Source organism: Nicotiana tabacum, chromosome 8, assembly GCF_000715075.1.
Source record: "Nicotiana tabacum cultivar K326 chromosome 8, ASM71507v2, whole genome shotgun sequence".
NCBI classification, from domain to species: domain Eukaryota; kingdom Viridiplantae; phylum Streptophyta; class Magnoliopsida; order Solanales; family Solanaceae; genus Nicotiana; species Nicotiana tabacum.
In genome coordinates, this window is record NC_134087.1 from 29,311,139 (window position 1) to 29,323,291 (window position 12,153).

The following is a 12,153-nucleotide window of genomic DNA, read 5'->3' on the forward strand; positions in this document are numbered from 1 at the left end:
GGCCTCTTCTTCAATTTTAAACCACAAGCCCAAGGATACCCAACCTTCCCCTACGACCCGGTCCATTTCAAACCGGGTCGACCCAGTCCATAACCCAAAACCTCACCCCACCCTTTCTATTTTTCATTCTTGAACAAAAAAAAGACAAAACCCTAAAAAAAACAAGACCTAAACTACCTGCCCCCCTCCCTCTCTTTTTCTTCTTCTTCTCCAAAAAATACCCCTCCAAACCTAGCAGCCATGGCTGCCCCCCTGCCCCCCTCACGCCTCCACCACCTTCAACACACACCACATATACACACATACAACAAACGTACGCACACACACACGAAGCAAACGACCACCATCTCCTTATTTTTCGCCTTTTCTGTCTTCATCGTCGCCATCTTCCTCGAGCTCGAGCTCGAGTTCTCATGGCTGCTGCTTCTTCTTCTTCTTCATCGCACAGCCCAAGCCATGAACACCCAAGCTCCTCCGGTCACGTCGAGCTCCCATGATTGCTGCGTTGCGCCTTCTTCTTCCTCATCGAAGCTCCAAACGTTGTTGCTTCTTCTTCTTCACCTTACGCTGCTGCTTCGATGTCCAGCAGCTCTCCAGTTCGTGAGTTTCACAGCCCGCCATGGATGTTGTTGCTGCTGCTTCTGTCCAGCGTCGCCCATAACCTTGCCCAGCATCGACGAGCTTTCATGGCTGCCGACTTCGACCATGGCTTCGTCCAGCTTCGACCGTCGTCGCCTACATAGCAAGCAAATCAGTAGCAGCTTCCACGATCAGCTGCTGCCTCGTCGTTCTTCGATTTCAATCCGTCGAGGTCGTCGTTTGTCGTTTTGAGTTTGTCAAGGTTAAAAGGAAGGTGGGTTTTCGTTGTTCGTCGAGATCCGGTATGTCGAGGTTGTTTGTTCGAGTTGTCTGTTTCCGTTCGAGCTCGTTGTTGTTCATTTCCGGTTAGTTGGTTTAAGTTTCATTTTTTGTCCGTAATTTGTTTTATATTTTCGGATCTGAAATTAGATATGTTCGATATTAATTTCATGTTTATCGTTTTTTTATTTTCTTCAGTTTGTTTCATTTTTCTTTTTTATTTTTGTGGAAATTGTTAGTTTAATTATAATGTTGTTAGTTTTAAGTTGAAGATTATAATTATTTCTTTAGTTTGTTTTATTAATTTAAAAGTATTTAGTTTTAATATAGAAGAGTGTTAGTTTAAATCGTTTGAATCCATCATGTTTGTTGTTTAATATAGATTTAATTCGCACTCACTTTTGTTTCGAATGAGTGTTTTAATCCAGTGATTTAATGTAAGTTTATGTTTTGGTTTTTAATTTTTTGATTTAGTTTGAATCATGCATCTTTGTTGTAATTTTATTGGATTTAATTTGAAGATCAATTGATTATTTGAGTTTAGTGATTTGAATCTGTTCATTTATTTTGTTTAGTTTAATTTGAATTTGAGCTCATGCTTTAAATATATTTGTTTGTTATTGTTGTTGAATCTGAAAATAGATTTGTTGTTTAAAAAACATTGTTCAGTCAAAATAATTCCAGTTGTTTCTTTGTTGTTCATCATTTAGTTTGAGTTTGTTCATAAAATTTGATTAGGAATTGGTTATAGCTGCTATATTTTGGTTAGAATTGATTAGGTGAATTGGTTATAGCTGACGGGGTAGATTGGTAAATTGCAGTATTTTCAGGGTTAAAATGGTAATTTCAGTAAGGTCAGAGGGGTATTTTTGGAATTAAAATTCTGAACAATTATTTATTTTTAGTGCTCGGTCCATTAAGATTAAATAATATTTTAATAATATTAAAATAGCACATGATGGGGGACAAGACATAATGGTGGGGAATAATGCACTTGTTTAATCAAAAATGAGGAACAAGACATAATGGGATTGCGGGGCTCAAGAAAGTTGATTAAATAAGTAATAATTGTATTTTTTTATGTAGTAGTGAGTTTGGTAAGAGAAAGTGGGTGTTTTTATTAATTGATTAAGGGGTCTGTGATAAGATAAATAGAGCAGACTTAGAAAAAAGAGGAAAGAGAGCTGAATATTGAAGAGAGAGAAATATTACGAAAATATTAAGACTTCCAAAAATACAAATAAAAACATTCTTGAAATTAAAAGAGAGAGTAGTATACACCTGATATACAATCTAAATATTCTGATATACGGATTCAGAAATTAAGGGTTGAACATTAATTAGTCTTTCAAAATCTGAAAAGATTCCCTTGGCTTCTGTCCGTTGATTGTTGTCGGTGTTTCTGGATTTTTATCTTGATTTTAAAATCTGTCACTGGTTTCTCGTTGCTGGTTGTTTCTGGTTGTTGGGTGTTGTTGTTGTTGTATGCTACTGAATTTCTTCTGATCTCCCTTTTCTTTTGCTTCCAATATCAGGTACACAACTGACACGCTGGTTACTGTAAACTGAAACATGAAGCATGAATACGAAATGAAGAGTTGAAGTTCTGAATTTTATTTGTATATATAAATTATTTAGCTTACTCTAATCAGAATCATGTAGCTGTTTAATATATATAGTAAAACATCTGACGATAGCTTAACAGACGAACCATCTGTGTATTGCCTAATAAATAAATAAATGGTATAGTAACTCTGTCTAGTTAATTTGTTATTATTGGATGATTATTATGTCTCAAAAAAGCATGTTAGCTGATTTAGACTATTCTTAAACATTCAACAGTTAGTTCATTAAACGAATAGGCCGTTTCGGAACTTGTAGGAATATTGTTTAGCTAAATACTATTGGTTAATTTCAGCATGTAAATGGTCTAGGATTAAAATTAGATTGCCAAGTATTTTTTTAATTTGACAAACTGTGAACATGTCTAGTATAATGTAATTAGGTAGTAACATGTGAATGATATGGCCCAGGTCCAGTTTTGTGCCATACGCGTTGGGCTTTGGCCCGCATTGGCAACGGACTGCCCTGATTGCATCATTTTCAGATTTTATGAATCAATATTCGAAACCCAACTATAACAACTCAAGCATGTAAATAAATTAAGACCTTTTCTCTTTCATTTTGTAGAGACAAATTTAATAGAGAAAAATGTAGGCATTTTAGGATTGTCCTTTTAAAATAAATGAGATGAGCCTTGCCCAATAAAACGCACCAATTGCGGGGCCCTCAATAAATGTTTAATTGAATACTTAGATTTCGAGATGGGCCGTTTAGCAAATTTCACGGTCTTCTCCAAAGTAATAAAGTGTTAGATTCTTTAGGCACGATTTTAATAATACTACATCCCTAAACTCGGGTGCGCATTTATGCGACCCAAATCCAAATCTCAACGGAGTCAAAACGTGTCAACAACCATGGGTGCATTGATTGCGATGTGGTTCGAAACGCATTTTCACGACGTTGCAATTCTAAAAAATAATAATAATAAAAGCAGTTTAAAGTTGATAAAAGCACATAAATTATAATATGTATTATATCAGATAATCAAGCCGAATATAACAGTTGAGCGACCGTGCTAGAACCACGGAACTCGTGAATGCCTAACACCTTCTCCCAAGTTAACATAATTCCTTATCCGGATTTCTGGTTTGCGGACTGTAATACAGAGTCATTCTTTTCCTCGATTCGGGATTAAAATTGGTGACTTGGGACACCCTAAATCTCCCAAGTGGCGACTCTAAAATAAATAAACAAATCCCGTTTCGATTGTCCTTTAATTGGAAAAAACTCCCTTCCGTACCCCTTCGCGGGTGGCGCGGGCGAAAATGGAGGTGTGACACTACCCCTTATCATCCTCAGGCGAGTGGCCAAGTTAAAGTCTCAAACAGGGAAATCAAGAGTATATTGTCAAAGACGGTCAATGCAAATAAGACCGATTGGTCAAAGAAATTGGATGATGCTCTATGGGCTTATAGGACTGCTTACATGACTCCGATTGGTATGTCTCCATACCGGTTGGTGTTTGGGAAAGCTTGCCATCTACCGGTTGAGTTAGAGCACAAGTACATGTGGGCTTTGAGGAAGCTGAATCTTGAATGAGATGTGGCAGCAAATATTCGTGTGGAGTAGCTTAATGAACTTGATGAATTCCGATTCCATGCCTACTCCAGTTTGTCCTTGTACAAAGACAAGATGAAATACCTTCATGATAAGTATGCTCGTGGCAAGGAGTTCAAAGTGGGTGATTTGGTTCTCTTGTTCAATTCTCGGTTACGTCTGTTTTCGGAAAAGCTTAAGTCGAAATGGAGTGGACCTTTTGAAGTGGTGCTTGTGACTCCGTTTGGTGCACTTAACTTGAAAACAAAAATGGGGAAGTCTTCAGAGTTAATGGGCATAGAGTCAAGCACTACCTTGGCAAGATTGATGACAGCCACGTGGTGGCACTAATCCATCTAAAGTGATTTGATGGTAACCTGAGTCGTGCCGCGACATTAAATCAGGCGCTTCTTGGGAGTCAACCCATGTGTCTTTCTTTGATTTTCCTTTTAGTGTAGGATTTGCTTTTGGGATAACTGGTTGTGAGATGTGTGTAGGGTTGTTTCTATGCAGTGCAAGACCAAATTGGAAAAATGTTGCACTCTCTGAAGTTTGCACTGCTGCCGCAATGCATTTTTCGCGGCCGCAATGGCCGTGTTGCGGGGGCAAAATTTCATTGCATCTGCAGTGTTGAATGATAAAAAGTGGAGGTTCTCTGAAGATTGTCACCGTGACCGCAATGCATTTTATGCGGTCCGCGGTGCCCTACCATGACCGCAATGCATTTTATGCGGTCCGCAGTGCCCTACCGTGGCTGCAGAGCATTTCTTGTGGTCCGCAGTGACTTATTCCCCAGTGCTCCTTGTGCTTAAGTACCGCGGACCGCGTTACATTTTGTGTGATCTGCGGTGGGTAGGTAACGTGGGTCCCAGGTCCTTTTTCTATAAATAGGACCTCAGGCCTTCATTTACACTTTTCACTCATTTGTTCTCTAAATAGAAAAAACTACTGTTCACCACGCCCTAACTGCTCAAACTCAAACATTGTTTCTAAATCAACTGTGTTGCATCTCATTACTGGTACCTTTAATCTTTCCCTAGTCTTTAATTTTGTTTTATTTTCTTTTATTCGTTAGTTCTCTTTCTTCTTCTTCCCTTTTCTTTCAATTTTTAGCTTAGGGTTGCATATGTATTTAGATTAGGGTTAATCAGTTAAGAATAATGATTGAATACCTAGTGGGTTGATAATATGTGAATTTAGGCTAAAAATAAGAAAAATGTTGAAACCCTAGGTTGGTATTACTGAGTTATGCTTACCGCAACTGCGATGGATTTTATGCGGTCCGCGGTGCCTCTCCGTGGTCCGCGGTGCCTCTCTGCAGTCCCTGGTGTGATTTTTCGTGGTCCCTGGTAGTCAAACTTCAGAGAGGTAAAGTTTGAGGACTGTGGACGCGGTGGATTTTCTACGGTCTGGGGTGCCCTGGATTAGAGAGTGGGTATTCTAACCTCCACCTCAATGCAGACCGCGGTGCCATTTTGTGCGGTCTGCGGTGGTTCCTTCGCGGCCACACTGCTTTTTATGTAGTCCGCAGTAAGCTATTTTTAATCATATTCTTCACTATTTCTCCTGGTACTATGATACTAACAAACACAAAATGAATTCTCCTTGCAGACAATGGTTAAATTACGAGGTGGAGGTGACAAACAGAAAGGCAAAGGAGAGTCCTCCCGGGGTAGGGGATGAGGTATGATCAAATTGATCCCCCAAGTCCGGAAAGTAATTGGGGACACCAAAAGGTCAATAAAGGCTGTAGATAGAGCTGCTTTCCATTCAGAGGGAAGTGAGTATTTGCCCTCCCAGGAGGCATCTGACTCCAATTCAGTGCCGGAGTATGTTCCTGACTAGCAGAAGAAGCATAGATTAAGAGATGTGCCTATACCTCCGGGTTCTCCTACTGCTCAAGCTTCAATTCAATTTTTTTTGAGTCGTCTGAGGTCTCAGCAGAGAGTAATGATAGTGCAACATCAGCTACAACACCCGGGGAGGATCTCATTGCTGAAGAAGGAGGGGGTGTGCCCCAAATCTGGGGGAGGGGGTGGAGAGAACTAGAAACCCCGAGGCTTGGCAAGATAGGTTTGTTAGTGAGATTTCTTACCACAAGTTCCAAGAGTGGTGGCCCGAGAGGGAATTGATACATGAGGAAAATTCATTGAGAATGACCTACTGCATCACAACCCTAATATAAAGAGGCAATTCAGAGAGATATCGGGTTGGGAATACTTTTCAAGCACAGTCGAGGAGGCAAATGAGCACTTAGTCAAGGAGTTCTATGCTAATACTGCCCACATCAAAAAGGGCACTAAAGTGACTAAGGTGCGGAACTTGACAGTGAAGTTCGATGGGAAAACTATCAATGATTACTTGGGCTTTCCGGAGGAAGATGAATCATTGTACTTAGAAAAGGTAGCATTAGATGAGGCAACCCGTCCGTGGTTGGCAGAATACCTGGCACTCCCGAGTACCACCCCAGCATGGTTGACATTAGGAGTCCTAATATTGAGGCAAACTTTAAACTTCGAGGCAAAGGGGCGGGAAACTTTCGTATACAGCAGGTTGGACCCTACTACTCATGAGAACTCTCTACCTATCTCTCGAGGCAATATTGGTGGCTTTTATCATGGCAGGGTACCTGATCAACATCAGGAATATTATGTCGAAGGTGATCACAAGGGTGGCAAATGAAGGTGATAGATCTTACTCCTACCTAAATTTCCTGACAATATACTTTGAGGACCAAGATGTGGAGAAAAGGAAGTTTGATGTGAAGGTGAAGCCAAAGATGCCTTTCTCCTGGTACAGCCTCAAGGGTGATGACAACCCAAAAGGCAAATATCCTAAAGGCAAAGCTACTGCTTCTACTAGCCAGTCTGAAGAGCCAATAGTAGTTGTAGCTTCTTCTCAACCTTCCTCAGCTACACCAAACATTGCCCCAGGACCCTCTACTGCCACTACTCCAAATATCCCCTCATCCTCAACTTACCCATTGACTACCCACCATTTGAGCCAAACCCTTACCAGTATCAACAACTGGATGTAGGCAGCTACTTCTAAGCTGTCTGTTCTTTCTAGCTCGGTGGAAGCCCAGTTCGTACCCCCACAGCCACAAGTTCCAGCCTCAGTGGTGGAGACTCTCAAGGAGCTTCTAGACAACCAGAAGAAGCTCCTGGAGAACCAGCAGTTGATATTGGAGGTTGTAGGTACTCATGGGAAAGCATTGAAGGAGCTGACTAAGGAAACAAAGAAGTTGAGAAAGACTCGAGCATCAAAGGAGTCTGTGAAGGAGTTGAGGGCAGAAGTGAAAAAGATGAAGGCTGTTGATCATTTGCCATTGGAGTTGTTGTTGCATGAGCAACCTCCAGCAGCTCAAACTGAGCCAGAGTAGGAGCGGGAGATGGAGAGGGCACCTAAGAGGAGGAGAGTGATCCCACAGACGGCTGACGCAGTGATAGAGTTGGAGGACCCGCAGGGAGGTTCCTCTAGCCAGCCTCAGGTTTCAGAGCAGCCACATGTCCCTAGTGCAGGCACAAGTTATAGAGGTTGAGTCACAGGTTCCCGAGCAATCACAGGACCCAGGGACCCAGGCTCATGATCCCATGCAGACCCAGGACCAATAGGGAGTTTTTTTTACTCTCTATCTTTTCTTGAGCTATTTTTGGTTAGTTAGCACTGAGGACAATGCTAGCTTTCATTTGATGGGGTAGCCCTATTTTGATGATATTGGGTTGTAAATATGATACTATTTTTGTTTTATTATGCTTTTTCACTTTTGGTATGTACATAATTTTACCAGTTTATTTCACTTTTCGTACTTTGCAACCTTGGTCCGTATATAAAGTTACTTTCTTGTGTATATATTCATTCTCCCTTGTGTATATTCGTCTAAATCCCCTATTGTACATATTCATTTTACTTTCCACATTTTCTTTTATTGCTTCTTACTTCATTTTCGTAGCTTCTTATTTTGAGTTTTGCGTGCAATAAGCCTTTGATTTTTTTAATTCCACAATTCTTTCCAAAGGTGGAATTTGTGTGAACTGGGTGGCTCTTCCCGATGATGGATGGCATGACAACCTTCTTAAGGTTTTGAGTCTGTTTTCTTTTTGTTTTGTGTAAATAGTAGCTAATGAGTAATAGTGCCTCAAGCAAAGCTTCACTTGGGCCTAACATATTTGCTTTTGATCTTATGGTCAAAAATAAATTGGTGTGTATAGGATGGTGACAGTTGTGACCTTGAGACTCTTGTGTTGGCCGATAATCATCAAGTGATTTTTCGGGACCATTTGTGTTGTTCAAATCTTAGCTAAGGTTGTTGTGGGACCCCGACTCTGTATCTTTAGCAATCCTTTAGCTTGTGTGGTAAGAATTTGAATTGCAAGTCCAAGTCCCGTGCCATTAGTCTAGAACTTGCCCTGAATGTTTGTCTAGGCGAAATCTTAAGTGTAGTTTGACTTGAGAAGTGATTATAGGCTCTCCTTGATCCAAGTGACATCTTGAAAAGATCCATAGCCTACCAATGATAATATACCTAGTTAACCCTTTTGAGCCGTAGTCCTTTTTCTTTCAAAGATCATGATACAAGCCTTTACCCGTTCTAAAAAGACCCTCTCTTGGCACCCGATCTTTCCTTAGCACAAGGCAAAAGCATAAGTTTGGGGGGAGATACAACGAATGAAACAATGTGGTAAAAGGTACAAAATGAAGAAAAGGAAAGGCAATGAAAAAGAAAGAAAATCAAAAAGTCAAAAAGAATGAACAATGTAAAAGAAATGAAGGGATTCAATAAAAGTAAAGAGATGACAGGTGTGGAAAGTTTAGAAAGGAGAAAAGGTTTGAAATGAACAAGAAAAAGTAACAGTGTGTCTCTCTAACCCCCTAGGAAAGAAGTAAATGGCTCAAAAAGTCAAGAGAATATGTGCCAAAATGAAGAAATGAAGTGCTTAAGGGAAGATGAAACCTACTTAGACCAAATATTTTCTACCCTGAACCAAAAGCCTTCACTATATCTCCACAAAAGCCCTATATAATCTTGAGTTGAATGAAGCTTACATTAGTGGTGACTCACATAAGGGGCAAACTTATGGTACTTAAAGCCGGACTTGTGACCTTTCTTTGAGAGAGATGAGTGTGTTTTCCACAATCCTTGTTCTGAGTGCGACAACATAAAAGTGAGGTTTGCGTATGAAGAGTTGAGGTGTATGAGTTTGGGTTCCACAATGACCAAAGTAGTAGAAAGAGTTTCCTTGATGAGTTGAGTCAACTCTTGATGCTCTTGTGTCGCACTAAAACCACGGTGCTTAAAAGGTTGAATGTTGTTAATGATTCATTTGATTTGAGGGCAATTGTTAGTCCCAATTGATGCTAAAAGAGGTCACTTTAGGTAAGCTGAATTTTCTTGTTTTATTCTTAAGCAGGTGGGAATTACTTTATTTGCCCTAGGACAAGCAAAAGCTTAAGTTTGGGGGAGTTGATAACTAGGAATTATAGTATATTTTATACTCTTTTTTGCTTGAGTTTTGGACTAAAAATATATATAAGTAATCCCGAAAGCTTACATATTGTGCTTGTTTGCAGGGTTTGGTCAAAAAAGTGACAAGTAGTCAAAACCAGCTCAAAAAGGAGTTAAACCTGCACAAGTACCAAGAACAAGTCAAGGCACTACTGTAGCATAAAATCCACTGCAGCTGCAACAGACCCACCGTGACCACAGTCCATTTAGTGCGGTCCGCGGTGGAAAAGATCAGAGAGATGCCCTTTTAGAAGCTCAAGCACTGCGGTTCGTGGTAGATTCTTCGCGGTCGCAGTAGCCTCTTCGCGGCCGCAATCCATTTTATGAGGTCCGCAGAGAGGGGATTCAGAGAGCTGGGTGTTTTGAAGTTGGAAGCCATTGCGGTCCGCAGTCCATTTTGCACGGACCGTAGTGAATCCACCGCGGCCGTAGTGCATTTTATGCGATCCCCAGTGGCCAGATTCAGAGACTGAGCAATGGAGCTAAAAAGCCTCACCGCGGCCGTGGTGCATTTTTTGCGGTCTGCGGTACCTCCGTCAGGGGTATTTTTATCCAGAAAATTCGGCCTTGTATAAATATTTCTTTTTCACATTTTTAGGGTATCTTTATCTTAACAGACCACGTGAACGGTGGTTTTGTTCTTTTTTGAATAATTTGTAGCTAGTTTAATACTAAATCTTCAATTCTTAGTTTGTAATCATATTATATGGTTTATTCTTCATCTAAATCTCTTATTTCTTCCAATATTATGAGTAGCTAGACCCATTATCTAGGGTTGTGGCTCAACCCTAGTGTGAGTATTTGATGGGTCTTTTGTTTTAAGACTTAGGTGTTTATGGGTATTTGATATTTGGACTTATTTGTATTTTCCATGTTGAATTAGTGGTTGCAAACACTAATTTGTGCCTTTTTGACTTGGGCTCTTCTTGAGAAAGAGAGCTTGAGTCTAGGAAAATCGGTCCAACAAGGAATTAAGGTGTAATCAAGAGATTGAGAGCCCCAATTAAAGGATTAAACCTAGAGATAGTAATACCCAACTTGAGCCTATATTGCTTGCACAATTTTGACACTCAATTGGTCTTGAGAAAGTCAATTAGGGCAAAGTCAGTCAAGCTACCGAGAGGTATAGAGTGAGGAGCTCCGTGCATTGTCTATATCGCAATCCCCAACATCACAACTTTGCCTTAGGCTTTAGATCCCATCAAGTATTCACCTAGGAGAAAGTCACTTCCCTAGTACCTCTTTAACCATTTAGAAAACCTTACAAACATTCATACTTAGTTTAATTTCGCATATCATTATCATAAAATTAGAAGTAACAAACAAACAAATATGATTGGAAGTGTAATTAAGAGCACTACGCACTGCTAGTTTAGATAGGAATCCAAATCCCAAACAATCTAGCTCCCTATGGATTCGATCCCGACCATCTCGAGTAAAAGCTACATCGATCTCTCTTGCCACTTTGTAGTGGTGTAGGGTTGGACCCGATCAATGGCATAAGAATATCATTGCTTTGTCACGGTCTTGATTTGATGCTTGATTTTTGTCCTTGATGGTGTCTGCCAGACCCATAGCATCAAGATGAATTTCAACATCAAGCACCTAGGACATGTAGCTTTTTTCCGATATATCCAAGGCTACAAATTCAAGTTTAGAAAGATTTGACATTATTTAGAAAAAGAAAGTTCGTACCTCTGATATTTTCAAATTATTTTCTCGAGATAGCAGAGTCTCGTGCTGATAACGTATTATAAAGTAAAGACTGTAAAGAAGACAAGTATAGAGAGAAAGTGATATATTATTCAACTTCAAAGTGATGTACATAATAAATTGAAATCTCCTCTATTTATAGAAGAAAGGAAGCTGATGTGTAAGCTGCTACTGCAAACTGTTGTTTAAGCTGTTACTGCAAGCTGCTGTGTAAGCTACTATTGTACCAGATATAAATAATCTTTTATCGGGGGTAATGTTTATCCATAACGGTGTACCGAAAGGATAAGCTTATTATACCAGGTATGAATAATCTTCTACCTGTGGTAATGTTTATCCATAACGGAGTACCGAAAGGATAAACTTATTGTACAAGGTGTTGACACCCAATTTTTCCCTCATATATTTTATAAATGTGCAAACATGCACAAGTATTTTTTACAATTTTTCTACGATTTTTAAAAGCCCTAAATCCATTTATTTCTGCATTTTAATTACATAAATGTTCAAAACTATCCTTTATATTATTTTTATGATGATTTATTCATCTAAATTCATCATTTATGTTCATATGAGTGTTCAAACACTTTAATTATATTTTTTATAATTACATTTACATGTTTAAGACTATAATTGCATATTTTGCAAATATAGCCTCTACATAGGCATAACTACTCTATACAGAACTTGACCTTTTATATTTTTATAATATTTAATAACTATTTTAAACCACCTTCATGCTTGAAAACAATTTTTTATCATTTTATTAGCTATTTTTAAAATTATTTTAATTAGTAAAATGGGTATTTAAATAACAGCCCCTAATTTACACCCAAAATCGGAACCCCCCCTCTAATCCAATTTATTAAACCAACCCAAGCCAAATTTAAACTAACCCTAACCCAATTAAACCTACC